Source organism: Rattus rattus, chromosome 11 (genome assembly GCF_011064425.1).
Source record: "Rattus rattus isolate New Zealand chromosome 11, Rrattus_CSIRO_v1, whole genome shotgun sequence".
Classification (NCBI taxonomy): Eukaryota; Metazoa; Chordata; class Mammalia; order Rodentia; family Muridae; genus Rattus; species Rattus rattus.
In genome coordinates, this window is record NC_046164.1 from 3,817,761 (window position 1) to 3,840,111 (window position 22,351).

The window sequence follows — 22,351 nt, forward strand, 5'->3', positions numbered from 1 at the left end:
AAAAAAAAAAAAAAAGAAGTTGTGGGTGGGAAATATTTTGTCATGCAAGGCAAGTACAGGTGCAAGGTACAGGAAAAACATTTTTAAGGAAAGCAGACACTAAGAGGTAATAAGAAAATAGGACCTGTGGCTAGATACAAAAATCGGCTGCTGTTGTAGTAGAAGGCTTTCTTACATATACTATATATGGAAATTGGAGGCTTGTGTGATGCCAGGTGGTGGCTATATAAACAGTAGAAACTTAGTATCCAGAGATGTCCATATCTAATTTGAGTCATTTTGGATCTCCTCCAGGGTCCGACTTACAGCAAGATTGTGACGTGCTGTGCCTGAGGACAACCAATGAGAAACACATCTACATTTTCTGATTTTAAAAATGATAAATAAAAACGTTTACAATACAACTAATTCCCCTGTAAGGTTGGTGACTAAGACACATGACTTAATGACGCTATAACCATGACCATTTTCTTTCTCAGAAAATCGAGGAAGAAAGTCTCTCTCACAATAGTTATATGAAATACCTAGAAATAAACGTAACCAAGGAGGTGAAGTTATTAATAAATAAAAGTCCGGCGCTCAGGTAGAAAGCCTAGCAGATAGATGTATTTTTTGAGCTAAAAATCTTAGTTTGGCAAGCTGCTTACTTCTTCTTTGGTATTGGTACAAAAATTTTAAAAGTACAAACAAGGCTTACACCCAATCCTTTACTATTATTTAAAAACTAATCTGAGATGATTAAACATGTGAGTTAAGGGGCAGATAACAATCTGATAGAAAATTCATAGTTTATTGCTAGAGTACTTTCAAGATAATTTATTAAGATAATTAATGGACAACAGTCCAGATTGCTTACACAGTTAGATGGTTTTCAAAAATGTCAGAAATCCACAAAATGTGACACTTATTGTCATTTGTCATTTGTTAAGGCAAACAGCTCCCCTTTGGTGGATTCAAGGAAGAAATTAAACATCTCCACTTCCAGGTGAGGTAATTGGCTAGGTAGCCACTGGGCAGAAATTGCCTGTTTATTCTACGGACTAAATACTGTCCAGAGAAGGACACACTGCAGAATAGTTGACTGATAATTTCTGCTGAACCAGAATGATCAGCCCCTAGAAATCCTGCATTTCAAAAGTCTGTCAGATGATCCTAGGCCAGAAGGCTGAAGACTTGCTCTCACGTGTTACTAACAGGGGACTGTACACGTAGAAAACTGCCTCTCCAACCTGTCTGAGTACTGGAAGCCATGTTAGGCTTCCTGTATTTACAGATATATTGGTCGTCCTCAGATTTCTGATGGGGTTGAAACTAGTTCTAGTCTCATAGCCAACTGAGGCTGTTTAACTTTGAGAATACAGATTTAATTGGATGGTTATCAGAGAGTATACAAGCAAGCCAGGATATAACAGACTTTAAGCCTTTCTTAAGCTGGAATGGAAAACTAAATGTTCTGTTTAACTGATAAAATGTTGGACTGGGTGTTAGGTGTATTTTATCCTTTATAAATTACAAAACGATAATAGTTGTGCTCAGCTTACATTTGAGAGAAAAGGTTTTTGTTTTTTTGTTTTTTGTTTTTAAATAAACAGAAAGGGTGAAGAGTAGGTTGATGTCTTTATGCAGGAAGGCAGGTACAGGATAGAACAAGGCCTGTCATTGGAGGAGAAGGAAAGATGAGTGGGAGAAAAGTTTTAAAAAAAGAAGAAGGAGCGAGGAGGAGGAGCTGGGAGAACATGGCGGCAGATGTTAAGATTCTTCTGGGTTGGGGATTTAGCTCAGTGGTAGAGCGCTTGCCTAGGAAGCGCAAGGCCCTGGGTTTGGTCCCCAGCTCCGAAAAAAAGAACCAAAAAAAAAAAAAAAAAAGATTCTTCTCTGCACATAGATACAGGTTGTTAGGACTATTTTTAAGGGATGGGTGTGTACAGGATTTTGTGCTGTCTAGATGGGCAAATTATATCTTATCAATTGGATCAGAGGTTATTGTGTGATGTGTTCTTTCATGTGGCGACTTAATTGAGTCCACAGTAAGAGAGGTGTGAGATAGGCAGTCTCTGTACGAAACTGGCGTGGCAGCAACCAGCCTTGGGAACTAGATGGGTAGAGAGATTGCTGCCGGGCTGAGAGAGTAACCATCGGCAGTGTGAGATGGGATGGAGCTTAGCGGGTGAGACGCCATTTTCTATTATTTACCACACACACACACACACACACACACACACACACACACACACACAAAATCTTCTATGCCCTTCTTGTCCTTCCCAATGGTCTCCTTCCTCTTTCCAAACAGCTCCCCTTCCAGTTCCCCTTCCCTCTCTACTTTCATATCTTTTTCTCCCCCAAGATCTGCATTCCACTGGCTTACTTGGCTTACAGGATGGTTTCCAGTCCAATCGATTTTCCTGAGATGACGTAATTGGTTCGACTTCATGGCTGCATAAAGTTCCATTGCATGTGTATCCTTTCCTTAGTCACTAATGTGTTGGCAGGTACCCAGGCTGGCTTCATAACCTGGCTAATGTGGGCATGCGGGCTTTCTCTAGTGTATGCTTACTTCAGTTCCTTCAGACATAAGGAACGCCTAGCTAGTGCATTCAAACATCCTCCTTTTACTTTTGAGCAAATCCCCCCCCCCCAGAATGGTTGGATGCATTTCTATTCCCACCGATGTGCGGTTCTCTTATGCTTCCCAGCATTTGCTGCGTTTGTCTTTGTTGAGAGTCATTTTGAATGGTGTGAAAGAGAACTTCAGCAGAGTTATGATTTGCGTTTCTTTGATGGCTAAATGCAGTGTTGACCTGCCCCCCTCCCCATGTGTGCTTATTGGTCTCTCTGTATTACTCTTTATAAGAACTACTGGTGACTCGCTTCACTGGACTATCCATTGATGAGATTATATATTTTTTTTGTTTTGCTATTTAAAATTTTTAGTTCTTTATGTGTTCTGAGTACTACTCTTCCATTGGGTGAGTAGCCAAGAAAGATTTTTCTCCCACAGGTAGGCTATCTTGTCACCCTGCTGACTGTTACCTTTGCCATACAGACGTACTTTAATTTGATGCAGTCTCCTCTGTTGATTCTTGCTACGATTTCTTGAGCAACTGGAGACCTAGTCAGGAAGTCTTCGCCTAGGGTTGAGGAGATGGCCTAGTTGGTCGAATGCTTCTGCAACTGTTAGCAACTGAATTTGGCCCTGTGGAAAGCTGTCTTAGTTTAGGTTTTACTGCTTTGAACAGACGCCATGACCAAAGCAAGTCTTACAAGGACAACATTTAATTGGGGCTGGCTTACAGGTTCAGAGGTTCAGTCCAGTATCATCAAGACAGGAGCATGACAGCATCCAGGCAGGCACGGTGCAGGCTCAGCTAAGAGTTCTACATCTTCATCTGAAGGCTGCTAGCAGAATACTGGCTTCCAAGCAACTAGGGATGAAGGTCTTAAAGCCCATACCCACAGTGACACACCTACTCTAACAAGGCCACACCTCCTAATAGTGCCACTCCCTGGGCCAAGCATATACAAACCATCACAAAAGCCCTGGTAGTAAATAGTTATAAGTGCTTCTGTGGATAGATAGGATAGGAGACTGGGGCATGGACATATCCGGAAGCTTGTGGTCTAGCTACCTTGGCTTATGCAGTGGCCAATAACAAGAGACGCTGCCTGTAACAAGGTGGATGATGAATATCGAAGCTTGAGGCCAGCTATAGGTCTTCCCCTGGTACATTTGTGTACGCGTGATTTTAAAAGCAAATCTCTGCCTGTGCGTATATTTTGAAGTCTCTTCCCTATACTCAGCTCTGATCATTTCCAAGTCTCAAGTCTTACATTAAGATATTTCATCCCTTTTGAATTGGTTTCTGTGCAGAGAGAGGCATAGGCATGCAGTGCCTACTCCTGTATGTAGACAACCAGTTTAGCAGTTAATGGAGTTACATTTCCTATGATGTGCTTGACCTCTCTGTTGAGAATCAAATACATGTAATTAAACTGGAGTTACGGACAGCCGTGAGCTGCTAGGTGGGTTCTGCGAACTGAACCCAGGTCCTCTGGAAGAGCAGCCAGTGCTCGTAACCACCGAACCATCTCTCCAGCCCCTGTAGTATAATTTTAAGTCAGGTTTTACAATTCCTCCAGGATTACTCTTTTGCTCAGGATTGTTTGGACTATTTGGAGTCATTTATGCTTCTGTGTACTGGTTGGTTTTGTGTGTCAATTTGACCCAAGTCGGAGTTATCACGGAAATGAGCCTTTTTTGAGGAACTGCCTCCATGAAATCCAGCTGTAAGGCATTTTCTCAACTAGCGATCAAGGGCGGGAGGGCCCAGCCCATTGTGGGTGGTGCCATCCCTGGGCTGGTAGTTCAGGGTTCCATAAGAAAGCAAGCTGAGAAAGCCAAGGGAAGAAAGCCAGTAACATCCCTCCATGGCCTCTGCAACAGCTCCTGCTTCCTGCCCTGCTTGAGTTCCAGTCCTGACTTCCTTTGGTGGTGAACAGCAATGTGGAAGTGTAAGCTGAATAAACCCTTTCCTCCCCAACTTGCTTCTTGGTCATGATGTTGTGTGCAGGAATAGAAACCCTGACTAAGACAGCTTCCATATGCTTATATATTTTAAAATGATAAATTCCATCAGACTTGCAATGGAATAACATTGAGCCTGTACATCACTTCTAGTAATATAGCCGTTTCTAGAATATTAATTCTGTCTGTCCATGAACAGGGGAGACATTTCTAAACGAGAACTCTTGTCACTGAGCTACATCACCAGAATTCCTGTTGTAGCAACTGCTGCTTCTTCCCCTATTTCTTCCTCATTATTCTTCTTCTATTCTTCTTTTTCTTCTTCCTCTTCCTCCTCCTTTCCTTACCTTCTTCCTGTTCCTCGTCCTTGTCATCATCTTCTTCCTTTTTTTAAAAAAAGATTTATTCATTTATTATATTGTAAGTACACTGTAGCTGTCTTCAGACACACCAGAAGAGGGCATCAGATCTCATTACAGATGGTTGTGAGCCACCATGTGGTTGCTGGGAATTGAACTCAGGACCTCTGGAAGAGCAGTCGGGTGCTCTTAACCGCTGAGCCATCTCTCCAGCCTCATCTTTTTCCTTTTAATTCTCCTTCTCCTCCTCTTTCTTCTCCTCTTCCTCACCCTCCTTCTTTTTAGGACAGGATCCCTGGCTAATCTGGAATTTCGTAAGAAAACCAGGCTGGTCTTGAACATGTAGACACCCACCTGTCTTTTCTTCCCAATGCCATGACACCAGGCCATAACCATCTATTACTCATGCAAAACAATAAGTCTCTAGGTCTTATCTTCTCTCTCTCCTTCATTCCTCACTATCTTGCTTCCACTGTTAGGTGGGACTTTGATGTTGCTGATCTTTTTGTTTGCTTGTTTGCTTGTTTTGTTGTTTTGAGTAAAGTTCTTACTATGTAGCCTACTATAACCAAAAATGTATAGCAATTCCCTGGCTTCAGGCTTTCAGACTGCTGGGATTCTAGACCTGAGCTATCTTGCCCATCTGGCTTTCATGGTACTTAAAAAATCATAAGCCTGTATCATTTGTATGAAGTAATGAATTTCCTAGTGATGTTTTCATTCAACTACATTAGGTACTTTGACAAGTTACCCTCATCATCCTGTTCTATTCTCCATCTCCCTTCCAATCCTCTCTTCTTTCTAAACTTTCATGTCAGAGACACACAAACACACACCCAGCAATACATGTGTTTATGTGTGTGTTTATCCTAGTTTCTGCATGGAGGACACAACATAGAACATTTGTTTTGTGAGTTTGCCGTATCCTTCCAGTTTCTCAGGTGTGGCCTCTGATCTTCCCTCTTGCCACCGAGCCACCTCTTGGAGCCTTTACAGCACACATACGACACTGCATTTCCTCTTTTTTGACAGACAAGGAAACAAAAGACAAGGGCAAATAGAGGGTTAGGGAACCTCACAGTTAATGGTACCATGCCTATTTTAAGTTGGTTTGCTTGATTCTGGAATGTGTGCCATCTCCTTGTTAACAAATAACACGAGGATGACTGAAGTAGAAGCGGACGAGGAGAACACTGCCAATCGTTGAGAGACGAGCAGGAAGGTTCTACAGGAGAAGGTCCTGTGGTCTTGAGAAACTGGAAACAGTAAGAAATAGGGACACTTTGTAGAAAATATCCCTTAAAGATTAGCTGAGTAACAGTTTGCAGAATCTCTAAACATTGCTTTTGGTATCAACCTTCCATCAGAGGTTAGAACGGTAGAAAGGAGAAGCCATTATGGGGATGCCTTCACATCCTCTGAGGCCAGCAACTCAACACCACGGAATGGGGGGTCGGAAAGGAAGTGGGTCTATTTTGGCTCATGATTCTGGAAGTGGAGGGCTTAGAGTTCGCATTTTGATGGCACTCTTGTTGACAGAATACCAAGGCATGGGTGGTAAGAGACAGGATCCAACTGTGGGCTCACAGGATGCAGACTTCACACAATTCTTACCTCTTGATATGGATTGTATGAGACATGCCCTCCTCCCCACAATCACTGTGAATGATTGGTCCCAGATAATGGAGCTGTTGGGAGAGAGCGCGAGAACTTTTGGATGTGGATCGCTGGAGAACACAGCACTCAGAGCTTCTTCTTCTTTTTTTTTTTTTTTTTTTTTTTTTTTTTTTTTGGAGCTTAAAACTGAACCCAGGGTTTGCGCTTGCTAGGCAAGCACTCTACCACTGAGCTAAATCCCCAACCCCTTTTCGGAGCTTCTTGTCTCTGGCATCTCCCTCCCGCTTTCTGTGGGTCCAACACAAGACGAAGAAGCTCTTCTGCCACAGTAAGGTTCAGTCCAGATGCCCACACATGGAACCCTTTAATACTTGAGCCAGATGAACCTCTCCTCCCAAGAGCTCTTCTCTCAGGTCTTTGAATACAGATGAGGGAAAGTAAACCTGTCACCTCCAGAAACCACTGTTGGACTGTTTCTACTCTCTCTCTCTCTCTCTCTCTCTCTCTCTCTCTCTCTCTCTCCCATCTCTCTCTCTTAAATTTAATTTCATTATTTTTTATGTATTCACTCTACAGCCCATCATTGCTCCCCTCCCAGTCAACCCCTCCCTCAAGCTTTCCCCCACCCCTTTCCCTTTTTCTCTGAGTGGGTGGGGACCCCCTGGGTTTTCCCCCACCCTGGCACATCAGGTCTCTGTGAGGCTAGGCGCTTCATCTCCTACTGAGGCCAGAAAAGGTAGCCCAGCTCTGGCAGCAGCTTTAGGGACAGCCCCCGCTCCAGTTGTTAGGGACCCACATGAAGACCAAACTACACATCTGCTACATATGAACGGGGAGGCCTAGGTCCAGTCAGCAGTGTTCTTGGTTGGTGGTTCAGACTCTGAGAGCCCCCAGGGTCATACCACCCTGCACTCACCTGATCTCATTCCTCTCTACTCTCTGTGAGTTCAAGGACAGCTTGGTCTGCAGAGTGAGTTCTAGGACAACCAGGATTATAACAGGAAACTCTGTCTCGAAAAGAAAAAAAAGAAACACCCTCATAATAGGAATTAAATTTCAGTGTTTGACGTTTTGGGAAACACACACACACACATACACACACACACACACACACACACACACACACACACACACACAAAACTATATCTAAATGATGAAGGGCATGATTCATTTTATACTTGAAAAAATTTAGTAGTTTAAGGCATAAAATTTATTTTATTTTTGAGACAGGATCTCTTAATGCATAAAATTTAAAGTTTTTGTGATTTTTAAATGGAAGAACATACACATATAAAAGTATAAAGTATATATTTTTAGATGAATTAGAGATCTGAGTATTAAAATTTTGTGTATTTATATTACAATAGATCTTTTGTTTTGGTTTGATTTTGAGACAAGGGCTCACTAAATAGTCTAGTTTAGGTACAAACTCATGATCCTCTTGCTCTATCTTTCCAAGTTCTGGCAAATGAGGTATTTTCAAAACTGCTCAGTTTCTACGGACTATTTAGGAAGAAATTGTGTGTTATTGAAACTCTCGATATATTTTTGACAGATTCTGCTTTGAAAAAAATCTTTAGAATTCATATTAAACACAAAATTAGTTGTGATAATTAATAACTTTGCACGATTCCTATTGGTTCCACTGCTATAACAAGAAAACGATCTCGTTTGTCAGTAAAGTGGGAGTTCTGACCTTCAAGCTTGTTTGTTGATGGTGGTAAAGTTTAAAATGAAAATAATCACTGTCCTCCAGAGTGACTGACCACACTGAGTGAACATGAGAGATCATGAGACCAAGATCATTATGACGCCCAAGCACAGCTATGCATAGCCTTCCAGTACTTTCCCATTTCCCAACTCCAGTTTTCCTCACACTACTGCCGCCTGAGAGTCAAAACAACAGCTCCTGCTTACAGCCTGAGCTGCGCCCAGCCAGAGGGCTTTCTTTCAGAGTCCTTATGTTCTTCATGGGTGCCCCCTCATCCCCCCGTTCCATTTTCTGTATGCAGGAACTCTGCTGCTGATTATTGTGGCAACAGAGAGACGGCAAGCGTAGGTATTTCAGTGACATAGGAAAGTCAAAACGAACAGGGCTAGGCTCGCCCTTACATAGCCGAAGGCTCTCTTTGTTGCTCTGGGCAGCATAACTCCAATTGTGTCCGTTTCTGTTCACAGAACTTAGGAATACAAGGACTGGGAAGATGATACAAAATGTATACCTCTAATTACAGAGTGTTTAGGATCGATCTGAACTCATTACGGACTTTATTATTAAGAATGGCAGCAAGAACTTTGGAAATGAAAACAGTCATTTCCCCATAAGACGTACAATTTATGTTCTCATGTATATGTCATAAAAAGTTACAACAGTTATATTCTCTCTCTCTCATTCTCTCTCCCTCTCTCTGACTCTCTCCCTCTCTCTCTCATTCTCTCTCCCTCTCTCTGACTCTCTCTCTCTCTCTCCCCCTCTCTCTCTCTCTCTCTCTCTCTCTCTCTGCTCTCTCTCTCTCTCTCTCTCTCTCTCTCTCTCTCTCTCTCTCTCATTCTCTCTCTCCTCTCTCTGACTCTCTCCCTCTCTGACTCTCTCTCCCTCTCTCTGACTCTCTCTCTCTCTGACTCTCTCTCTCCCTCTCTCTTTCTTTCTCTCTCTCTCTCTCTGACTCCCCCCCCCCTCTCTCTCTCTGTCTCTCCTTCCCACATCCTCCCACTTCCCTACTAAAAGTGTTTGACAGCTGATATTGGTAATCCAGAGAAGTTCCTATTCTTTTAGTATCATCTGTAGCCTATTTCAGAAATCTAAGTATTAGTGTGGGAACAATCTCAGATACTAAGAGACAAATAAACACATGAAGGAACTCAAGTGACTGAAAATAAAGCATAATATCTTCAAAAGAGAAGTACAGGAAGACTCCAGTCAAAATAAACTACTGTAGGGTGTCGGGTGAAGAACATTTCAAAAAGACAGCCACGGCTTTCTGGAGCTACAGAAATGGAGAACACGGGCGGTGGTTCTGCACATGAACTTGAACCGAGATTCACAGTGAAAGAATTTTGATTTAAGTTTTGGTTCAGGGCAGCTCAGTACTGAGAAGAACGCTGTGACGTGTGAGGCAGGAGGGACTGACTCATTACCGGGAGAGACTGCTGCACCTTGCAAGCCAGCTGAACGTAGTATTTCAACATTTGACAAACCAAGCATTAAAAAACACTCACATCCGAGAATGCGATCTTAAAGTGGCTTACAAAATATAAGGGAACAACTAAATATTTGAATTAAAGCAATTAATTGGGAAATGTTAGCCCAAGTGTTATCAGAAACATCTATGTCATGAAAGAGTTCATATATGAATGGTAAGGTTAATCAATTTGCTCCAATAAAATGAACAGATGATGTGATGGGATCAATTAACAAAAGTTAATCATATAATATTAAAAATTAAAAATACTGTTTCAGTAAAATTAAAGATATATTATTAAATAATAATTTTACTATATTAACATATTATAGATGCATTAAAATTAAAGTGGCCAGTGATGGAATGACATTGGAATCGTTTTATTTGCTCTTGACATATATATTGTACAAACTATTTGTAATGTTATTAGACAACACATATAGAAAGGTATATACCATGTTCTCTTTTAATCTTGTTTTGCTTCATTCTGTTTTGTTTATTTTTGGATTTTCAAGACACAGTTTCTCTGAGTAGCCTTGGCTGTCCTGGAACTCACTCTGTAGACCAGACTAGCCTTGAACTCTGAGATCTGCCTGCCTCTGCCTCCCGAGTGCTGGGACAAAAGGCACGTGCCGTCACTGTTAGGCTCTCTTCTGATAATCTAACAATGATAGGAGTCTATTTGTGTAAAAACACCAGTAAAGTAATAGGACTTGGTTTATGATTTATAGGATGTGGAAAGGAGAATATGAATGTCTAGTGATAAAAAATTGCTTAAATGAACTTTGGTGTAAGAACTCAAGGAAATTCTGCTGTGCTGCTATTTGTATGAGAATCATAGGACACTGACAATTAAAATGAAGGAAAATTATATATATATACATATATATGTATACGTATATATATGTATATGTGTACACACATACACACACACACACACACACACACACACACACACACACACAAGACCAGAACCATTGTTAGGCATGTTAACTTGTGAAGAGGGGAATTTCATAGGGCCCTAGTCCCAGATAAAGAACTACAGGCAACTAATGCCTCTGATAGGAGGAGAATTAACCTCTCACAGAGATGAGTCCTTTTGTTTGTCCAATGTAGAGTAGTCAGCCCTGAAACCAAGTGCACACAAACAGTAAGCATGAACTCAGCAGGTTGTGTTGATACATAGTTAAACATTATTTATACACATATATACATATGTAATAATATAAAGGAAAAGAAGCTATCACTTTGAGAGTCGTGGGGGTCATGGGAAGGGTTTGAGGGAGGAAAGGGAGGGAAGAAGGTGTTCATTAAAAACCATTCCATTAAAAACATTGAAAATTACCATCTTAAAATATATTTAATATAAAATAATATAAAAGCATGTATAATGCTACTACTGATTAGATTTTATAATGTATTAAATGATAGTGTTTGAAAATATTTCATCTCTAATTGGTTCAGCAATCTGACCTGCACCTGGCAACCAAGAAAACTCACTTCCAAAATGAAAGTGCAAGCCGAACATGGTGTTGCACACCTATAATTCTGGTACTCAGGAGGCTGAGGCAGGGGGATTATCTCAGGTTCAAGGCCATTGTGTTTTCATCATGAGTTCCCCGCCAGCCCACATTATAAGATCCTGTCTCAAAAACAAAACAAAAAACAAAACACAACGGAAATAATAAAGGGTGCAACAGCCACAAAGACAGCACCTGCTCCCATGAGCAGTTTTCAGACATGAGGCTTAATAATTTTGGGACAACTGCAAACATTGAGCCTTGGGGATGATCTAGCTATGTTGGAGACTCCAAATAAGACCTAATCCATTACTTGGCAGCAAACAAGTAAATGTAAGAGCTAGGTCTATTTCTGGATTTCCCATTCTAATAACCAGATAGGTCTTTGACGCTTTCCTCTTAATGTCCACAGAATTGGTAAAATCACTAGCAGTGCGACCCAACGTTTTTAGAAACAGTCTTTTTATGCAGGCACTCCTAATTAGCACGATGGAGACGTCTATGTATGTCCTTATCCGTTGAAGGCTTTGAGATAGGATTGTGATGTATGAGTAACACAGTTGTTCATCGCTGAAGGCTCCTAGCATTCAGTTTATAGAAAACAATGCAGAACAGAAACCATGTATATAATGCTCACATTGCACTGAGTATTATAAATAATTGAGAGATGGTGTAAAGTCCGCAGGAGGATTGTAGTGCCAAGGAAGTGTTTGATCCCCCAAAAAACAGACAGGAGCTGATCTGATGTAAATTACAATAGGGCCTTTTTATTCAAGCTAGCCCCTTCCCCTCTGCCCCCCAGCACACTGCTGTTACACAAGCCATTTTGGTGGGGGCGGCGAATATCTATGGGGCAAGGCTTTATAGTAAGCAGCAGGGGGTGGGGAGAGTGTGGAAGCATCTGATATGTAAGTTACTATATGGCCTTTAACATAATTGGCTGTGCTGGGAGTCATATTATAAACTTAGCTTGATTTCTGTTTCCCTGTGCCTTGGTGGTTATTAGGCAGGAGGTGGGCTTGTAACTTGGGGGTACAGGTTTGTTGGGGGAATAACCTGGAGACGCTGATCTTGTTGGGGGTGAGCCTAGAGGCTGGAGCTAGACTCAGATTTTGTTGGGGGGCAACTTGGAAACTAATGCTAGGTACCGGCCTGTTGGTTTACCTGAATTCAAACTTAGGACAGGTTCTCTAAAATGGAGTCTGAGCTTAAAAGACTCCGTCCCTCAGAGTGTCTACAGGTTTCATGCAAGTACCACATGCTTCCTTTAGGGCACCTGGACATCCACAGATTTTTGGCATCGTGCAGGTGATGTAGTGAGGGATGGTTGGCATTTTAACCTTAAGTATTTAATACCAGTCAGGTGGGATGGCACATGAAGTCCCGGCATTTGGGACGCCAAGGTAGAATCACAAGTGTGAGGTTAGCTCAGGTTACACGGCAAGGCCAAGACTAGCCTTGGAAAAATAGTAGCACAGTATTCAATATCCAAACAGAGTCCTACGTGTTATGGGAGTGTGCTCATTCCAGTTCTGGCCCCTCATGGTTTCCAGCTCTGTTGCCTTTCCCTGTAGCACGGAGGTTTTGCTACACCACTTCGTGCTCCTGGCAGATTGCACCCGCACACCCACCCAGGAGCTACCTTTGAATCCTCAAATGAAAGACACACACACACACACACACACACACACACACACACACACACACACACACACACACACACACACACACACATACACATACACACACACACACACCACACACACACACACACACACCCCACACCACACACACACACACACACACACCCCACACCACACACACACACACACACACACACACACACACACACCACACACACACACACACACACACCACACACACACACACACACACACACACACACACCCCCATACCACACACACACACACACCACACACACACACACACACACACACACACACACACACACACACACACACAACCACCACACACACACACACACACCACACACACACACACACACACACACACACACACACCACACATACATAGACACACACCACACACACACACACACAGCAAACACACACACACACACACACACACACACACACACACACACACACACACACCACACACACACACACACAGCAAACACACACATACACACATACATACACACACATACACACACACCACACACACATATACACACACAGCAAACACACACATACACACATACATACACACACTCATACACACACACCACACACACATATACACACACAGCAAACACACACATACACACGCACACACCACGCATACATTCACACACTAGCTTAATTTTTAAAGCGCCTTGGCTACCTCAAAGGCTGGGCACTCCTACACCTTGCCCTGCTACCCCAGGCCCAATTGGAGAAGTGGCCAGTGGCCACTTACTCGAAGTCTCATAGGGCTGGTTGGCTTTATTTCCTGACTCTCCTGAGTCCCATTCTTTTGACCCTGAGTCACAGCGATTCTCCCTTGTTCCTGCTTACGCAATTCTAAGGGTCCCATCTGTGCCATTGGCCATTGGCATCTTTATTCATCAATTGAAAACCAACTGGGTACAGGGACCTTTAGCATTAGGACACGCAAGTTCCAGATTGAATGAAAGCATTAGAACCAATCTCCAACATTTCCCCACACCCAATCAACTCAGCAAGAGCCTACTTCTCTCCCTAGAGTGTGCACCTTGCCACTCTCCACTCCTTTGCAGCAGAAATACTCCTCCCACGGGAATCGTGTCTGTGTCCCCATGGCTGTACATTTCAAGTTTGTCACCAGACTCCATTTTTATTGCTGAACCTCCTTGCTTGTTTTCCTCCTGGCTGGTGTGTGTTTAATCAGTCACTGGTCGCCGTGTTTACAACGATTTTCCAGAGACGGAAACAAAAATAAAGAGCCATGGTCCATGAAAGTCAAACGAGCTGAAGTCTCTCTGGGGAAGTTGAGGGGAGAATGGATGAGACCACATAGAATGGACAGAGTTCACTTGGTCTGCTGGTACGCGATTGCTTGACGTCCGTCTCTGAAACACCTTAAGTCCAAATACATTGTGCTGTAGTTGTCTCTATGAGCTTCATTCATAGCACGCGAAAGGCAAACTTAGAGCAGGTCAAAAGTATCTGCTGTATTTGTGTGCTACATGTGTGCATGCATGATTGTGTATGTGCATGTACATGGAGGCCAAAAATCAACGTCAGATCCATATCCCTAAGTCACTCCCCGGGACCTTACTTTTTGATACAGGGTCTTAATTAACCCAGAGCTCAATGGTCAGGCCAGAGTAGCTGGTCAGCAAGCCCCAGATACCCTCCTGTCTCTGCCTTCTTAGCACCGGGACGGCAGGCCTGGATCACATAGGTGATCAGTCCATCACTTAGGACTCAGGTCCTCGTGCTTGTGTGTCAAGCGCTTAACCGATGGAGGCATCACTTCAGCTACTACATTTATTTTTCATTGCATTTTTGTTTTGCAGTGACCCTTACCCCAAAGATCTGGAACCCACTGACAGGCATAGATCACATATATGCAAATGTGCTTAGCATGTGCATAGGTAGACCAACCTACTTTCAGGAGATTAAAGATGCATCATGGGACACAGTATTTAAACACACTATGTCGTACCTCCATACTCAAACATACGCACATTCCTAGTTGCCTGTCTTTTCTCCACACCCATTTGGGAATACATGCAAAGTGAATAGAAAGGAATGGAAATATACTTCCGTTGTTTCTTTCATTAAAAGACACTCTTGTGTCTTCCAGCCTTGCTTGCCCGCAGACTCGCCGCCATGGGCCGTGTGATCCGAGGGCATAGGAAAGGCGCTGGTTCTGTGTTTTGAGCGCACGTGAAACACGGTAAAGGCAACACGGCTACATTAAAGGCATCGTAAAAGGCATCATTCATGACCCTGGCCATGACGTTCCCCCTCGTGAAAGTGGTCTTCGTGATCCCTACCGATTCAAGAAGTGGATGGACGGAGCTGTTCATCGCAGCAGAGGGAATCCACGCTGGACAGTTTGTGTACTGCGGTAAGAAAGCCCAGCTGAATATCGGCAATGTTTTACCTGTGCGCACCATGCCTGAGGGTACTATCCTGTGTTGTCTGGAGGAGGAGCCTGGGGACAGGGGCAAGCGGCATGATCCTGCCGGAACTACACCACAGTCATCTCCCACAATCTAGAGACCAAGAAGACCCGGGTGAAGCTGCCTTCAGGTCCAAGAAGGTCATTTCTTCTGCCAACAAAGCTGTTGTTGGTGTCGTGGCCGGTGGGGGCAGCATTGACAAGCTTATCTTAAAGGTTGGCCGTGCCTACCTCAAGTACAAGGCAGAGAGGAACTGCTGGGCACGTGTGCGGGGTGTAGCCATGAATTTGTGGAGCATCCCTTTGGAGGTGGCAACCACCAGCACATTAGCAAACCCTCCATTATCCAAAGAGATGCCCCTGCTGGGCGCCATTGCTGCCCTCCAGACTGGACGGCTACGTGGAACCAAAACTGTACAGGAGGAGAACTAGATAGAGTTCAGGAGCTAATAAAGTATGTCCTTTGGCTTTAAAAAAAAAAAAAGACACTCTTGTACATGAAGGTGACAGGGGAGATGGCAAGAAGGATTCTTGGGAGAAGTTGAAGGGAGATAGGAAGTTGACATGATTAAAATACATAATACACGTATGTAATTCTCAAAGAATCAATAGTAAGAGTGTGTTTTAAAAAGAAACTCTTAGATGGTCCGTGGGGGTGCACACCTTTAATCCCAGCACCCAGGAGGCAGAGGCAGGCAGATCTCTGAGTTCAAAGTCAGCCTGGTTTATGGAGCAAGTTCCAGGACAGTCAGGAGACACAGATAAACCCTCTCTCAACCCTACCTCCCACCCATCCACCCACCCACGAGAAGAGAACAGAAACTCCTGTGAGTCAGAAAAGCAAATCTTATCTCCGCATACCAGGTGTAGCCCACAGCCTGAGGCTGTGTAATAAACTATTCCGCTCCTCGGTATCTTCAAACAGGGAAGGTGCCATCTCAGTGGCACCGTGAGTCAGGAATCCAGGGCCGGCTTTCCTTGGGTCATCATCCTTGAGATCCGCTGTGAGCTATGGTGAAGGAGCTCTCTGGAGCTGGGCCTTACCTGAAGCCTCTGTGAAAAGAGGGTCTGTCTGCTTGGTGGAGATGGGATTCTCAGATAGGATTGTAGGATTTGATTCCTTTTGGGCTGTTGTGTGCTGGCATTGGCTTCTCACTGGCCTTGCCCTCAGCCTGACCCATTGCATTCCCTCATAGCAATTCAGCAGGAGTGAATGCGTAGGATGGAAGCCAGCAGGGTTTTTTTTTTTTTTTTGTAACCCAGTTTCATAAGTGATCCTTCACTTTTGCGGCATTCATTGAGTTCCTAGGTCCAGTTTACAACCAAAGGGAGGAGACTTATAAAGAATGTAAGAATGACAGGACTCAGTCAATAACTCAGGAGTTATTGGAACCGTCTTAACTGATGCTTACAGCGTTGGTCCATCCAGAAACTTCATGAGGAAAGCTGTTTATGACCACCGTGCTCCTTGTTTCCCCAAATGACTCTAGTTCTACTGACCAATCCTAAGAACATAGCTCCTTGCCTCGCTGTAAACTCCCCATCATAGCACCATAGAGCATCATCACATCCTCACAGCTCTTAGGAGACGCTTGTCAAACAGATTTTAAAAACCATCTCATTCTGCTTCATTCAGTGGGTGGAATCAATTTAAACTAAGCCCCAAGGCCAACCTCTTAAACGATGATGCAAATGGAGGGAGGAAGGGAGGGAGAGAGAGAGAGAGAGAGAGAGAGAGAGAGAGAGAGAGAGAGAGAGAATGAACAGATGGTTTCTTTGCATTGCATCAGGGTCTTTCCCACCATCCCCTGCTATTTCATTTACGTTCTCATAGAATGTCTTCTATTTTCTTGTAGAAAGTAAATAGGAGACGAAATCAGGTATGAACCGAACTTTTAAATACATCATTATGATACATCACAATCAGTTTGAATCAAGGGTCTTTTCAATGTGAGAGAATGAACGTCACTACCAACCGTCATCCAAATAGTGCCCATGAGCCTCTATGATTTGGCTACGAATCCTGAAAGACACAGGGTTCAAACTAGAACTGCCGATATATTTGCCATCATGTCAAAAGATGTTGCGCTCAGACTGCAGTGCCACTGAGGACCGGAGTTATTTTCCAACTCCCTCTTACTTTTTAATACAATTCGTGTCACCTTTAGGTATAGAATATAGACGCTAGGCTCTTCTAAGCAACCTCATCCGGATTATTGACTTTGGGAAGTAAGAATGATTATCATGTGAACTAAAGACAGTAGCACCTTTCTGCTGGCCGATCAACCAATTCAGGATGAAGCAAAACTTCAAAAACCCCATAGCCCAAATCCAGTTGCTTTCTCTCAAACAGATGCATGTGTAAGATTTGTGTAACTGTCAAGGGAACATCTTTTTTTTTTTTTTTTTTTTTTTTTTTGTTCTTTTTTTTGGAGCTGGGGACCAAACCCAGGGCCTTGCGCTAGGCAAGTGCTCTATCACTGAGCTAAATCCCCAACCCCAAGGGAACATCTTCTAAGGCCATGTTTGAATAAGCCACTAATTAGTTTCTTTTTTCATGAGAAGCCACTAGATGGCAACATTTTTTAAAATTAAGGTACAAAATTTCCTATTGGTTGGCTATGATTCCTTTATTCCTTTATTTATTTATTTTTTTTACATTGGCTAAATTAACATTGCGTTATCTGTAGGAAAATTTTTGGCATTGTTGAGATTTTTTTTAGGTGGGACCACGCCTGGAGTGGCAGGTGCTGGCTTGGGCTTCTCTGTCTGACTTTAGATTGAGGTTGAAGACGAGTTTCTATGAAACTTGCCGTTTCTTCCTGGAGATTTTCCCCACATGCCATCGTTCTGCTACAAAGTGCTTCTTGTTTGTTGATATCGAGCCCGCCAAACACTTTAACAGCTCTTTTCAGAAGTATGTGGTGTCACGACAGGCTTTAGGAATCACAAATAAACGCCATACTGCCTGGAATGCCCCACTCCTTTCCAGAGTGGTCCAGTGTGGACTGTGAGCCCCCGCTTCTCCAGTTAGTGTAGACAGTTGGAATCCGAACTGCCCCGTCTTAATACACACACAGTCCCGCTGAACCTTTGCTATATGACATGCCTAGTGACGTAAGTGTCTATATGAGCTTGCTCTTTGGGGGAGCACATCAAAAACAGTCTTTTAAGAAATGACATATATAACCCTCTCTAGTCACAGTTCTCTATTGTGACTCATGCTATGAGTTCTCAGTGTCCGGGTGTAGAGAATGACAGTATCTATCTGTTTAGCTGACCCTTTACCAAAGGTGTCTGATACCCTTTCACGAACCTGCTTTCACATTCAGTGCTTTAAAAGGTCCTTGTTTCTGTCTCTGGCCAGCGTGAGGATTTCTTTAGAAAAAATTTTTTCCCATCTTTATTAACTTGAGTATTTCTTATTTACATTTCAATTGTTATTCCCCTTCCCGGTTTCACGGCCAACATCCCCCTAACCCTTCCCCCTCTCCTTCTGTACGGGTGTTCCCCTCCCCATCCTCCCCCCATTACCACCCTCCCCCATGTTCACTGGGGGTTCAGTCTTGCAAGGACCAAGGGCTTCCCCTTCCTCTGGTGATCTTACTTCTTTAGAAAATTTAAAGGTCATAGTTGTGAATTACAAAAGGGATATCCCTCACCATCCTCATGTACTGTGGTCACAAGAGGGATAGCTATCACGTGGGCTATGGGGTTTTTATTGATTATCAGAATATGTAGTTTAGAAGGCAAGTAAACCTCTTTTAGTTCACAAAATCACAACAAAGATTCTGCCTATCTATCTATCTATCTATCTATCTATCTATCTATCTATCTATCGCTTATCTTTTAGAGATAAATATCTGAAAGATACCTGTTTGCATTGGGAGACACAGTGTCCAATTGTATGAAAATAGCTATTGCCAGGGCTAGGGCGATGGCTCAGTCTATAAATTGCCTGCTGTGCAAGCATGAGGACCTGAGTTAGATCCATGAGTCTGTATGTAACCCCAGCATGGGAGGCAGGGCTGGGACAAATAGATCCTGAGAATTTGCTGGCCAGCTAGCCTAGCCAATCACTGAGTGCAGGCTTAGACCGTGACTGTTTCTCAAAAGATAAGGTGGATAGCAACCAAGGAAGGTACCTGACGTCAACCCCTAGTCTCCATGTCCCTGCTGGGATCCGAACCCTGGCAGGACCGCATGGTAGGATAGCAAGTTCTTACCCAGTGAGTCACCTTCCAACCCCTTCCTTTATTAACATCATCATTACATTTTATAATTCGATGTGAATAGATGTTTGTAAGTGTACCACATGGGAGTGCCCTCGAAGGCCAGCAGGGTGCATTAGATTGCCTGGAACTGGAGTTACGCACAGTTGAAAAGGGGCTGGGAGTACAACCCAGATCCTCCAGAAGGAGGCGCTCTTACTGCCCGGGTCATCTCCCGGCTTTGTCTCTATTTTTTATCCCATTTAAAGTGGGGTGGGGGCTCACTGCCACAGCGCCTGTATGGCACTTACAGAGGTTGGAGGACAACTTGTGGGAATCGGTTTTCAAGTGTTCTGAGACTTGAACTCAGGTTCTCAGGCTTGGCAGCAAGTGCATTTACCTCTGAGCTATCTCGCCGGCCATATTTAAAAAAATATTTTGTGTCTCTGTAAGTTTTTGCCACGGCTCACATGAGGAAGTCATAGAACAGCTCTGTGGAGTTGATTCTCTCCTTTCACCTTTATGTGATTTCTATGGATTAGCTTTGCATAGCAAGTGTCCTTTACCCACTGAGCATTCTGGCCATTTTTTTTTTTTTTTTAACGGACCCACTGTTTGATGGTTTGAATAGGTTTGTCCTCCGTAGACTCATGTGTTTGAATGCTTGGCCCATAGGGAGTGACATTATTAGGAGGTAGTTGGAGAAAGTATGTCTCTGTGGTGGCAGGCTTTGAGATCTCCTCTGCTCAAACTGCACTTAATGTGAAACACGGTCTTTTGCTGCTGCCTGCAGATCAAGATGGAAAGCTCTCAGCCTCCCTCTCCCGAGTCATGTCTGCCTGGATGTTTCATGCTTCCCACCACAATGATGATGGACTAAACGCCTGAAACCGTAAGCTAGCCCTAGTTAACTGGTTTCCTTTATAAGAGTTACCTTGGTCATTGTGTCTCTTCAGAGCATTGGGAACCCTAAGACAGTGTATATAGCCCAGGCTGGTCATGAACATGCTCTGTAGCACGGATAATCCCGATTTCCTGCTTCTCTGCCTCCATATCCCAAGTTCTGAGATTACAGCATACTTTATTATGCCCTAATCCTGTAGGGTTATTTTTATGTGCACATGGTGTTGGGGATAGAACCCATGCTCGCCCATGCTAAGCATTTAGGCTCGGAAGAAGTTACTTTCTAAACTCCTCTCAACAGATGGCAAATGGCTTAGAACTCTAAGGGCTGAAAAAGGACATTTTTTTCCCCTTAAGTTTCCAGGAACTATGATCAAATACTTATTGTAGAACTGGGTCATCAAAGATGTTGCAATGGGTGCTACAATGAAACATTTGAAAATTATGGCACTTGTGCTTCCGTCATGAGCAGGAAGCTGCCATATCAGCACACAATCTCAGCCAATCAGATATAGAGGCTTCATTGATGGACAGGTTTGGGACCTATACCTTCTGCTCACCAGGAGGGAAGCTGCCCACCCACCGCCAGCTCACTTTTCCTCAGTCCCCCGCTCAGGAGGTAAAGGAGTCTGTCACACTTAACTGCAGCACTGTGGCTGCTCATCCTTTTGTCCTCTTCCCTGTGACTCACTTCCAAATCAAAGTTTCAGGAGTGATGGAGCCCAAGCGACAGCTGGAGGATTCTGGGAAATACAGCGGTTTTTTTTTTTGTTTGTTTGTTTGTTTTTTTGGAAATACAATGTTTTAAATGAGCATCCACTATGCAGCCCAGGACAAGTGCTGAACGAGCCAGTCTACTTTGGGAGCTGTAGACAATCCTTCCTCGTTTTTTATGACCAAAGCATGTGTAAAAGAGGATTACGCTTCTCAGAGGTTTTATGAAGCATGCCTGCAAATTTTTTTCCGGGAAATTTCTTTAACTGTATCAGTTAATTTCCCCCACGTGTGAGAAAAGCTGTAAGATAAATCCTGTTTGTATTAGCTTGAAAAACATATGTTTGTGGAAATAGTCACAAGTTAATGACAAGGCTGGAGAGAGGTTGGGCAGTTATAGGACTTGGCTGGATGGAGACATTTTTCAGTATATATTTGAAGCGTTTGAGTTTAGAACCACAAATATATATTATATATTAAAAATTGAATTATAATATGTAAAATCATGAGTATGGTCAAAACTTAAACTATTATTTTTTTTTAATAGTTTTCTGCTAGATGCAGTGGTAATCCCATCACTTGGGAGGCAGAGGAAGGCAGATCCCTGATTTTAGGGCCAGCCTGGTCTACAGAGCAAGTTCCAGGATAGCCAGGGCAACACAGAGAAACTTCATCTTAAACTAAAACCAAAACCAAAACCAAAAGCTTAACAAAAACAAAAAAGAATTTTCGCTTTAGTCATATCTGGTTCCAGCCCTTTTGTTTTCAGTACTGCTAGTGTGTTTAATATACATATTTATTGTTTCTGTTGCTTTTGTTGTTGTTTTGAGACAGTGTCTCACCATGTAGCCTTGACTGGCCTGGAACTTACAGAGATCTGCCTGCATCTGCTACCCAGATGGGATTAAAGGCATGTGTCCCTATGCTTGGCATTACTATTTTCTTTTAATTAAATTTTGGTTAGCAAATAAAGAAATTGCTTTCATTGTAACACTTTGAAGATACATCGTTATATTTTGATATTATTCACCCTACACTGTCCTTCTTCATTCCTCTCTTGCTCTCTTTTCCGTCACCCCATCCTTACCCCTTCTGCCTCCTTTTGTGATGTGTTCCCTTTATTACTCCTTCTGGTTCTTCCTCCTAAGATTGTCTTGCTTTGTCCATGTCCTACAGGTGTGTGTGT

At 43.2% G+C, this 22,351-nt stretch overlaps 1 pseudogene; it reads left to right on the forward strand.

Moving 5' to 3' along the window:
- The first annotated feature begins 15,042 nt into the window (after nucleotides 1-15,042).
- On the forward strand, nucleotides 15,043-15,769 carry LOC116912720 (annotated as a pseudogene).
- The last annotated feature ends 6,582 nt before the right edge of the window (nucleotides 15,770-22,351 follow it).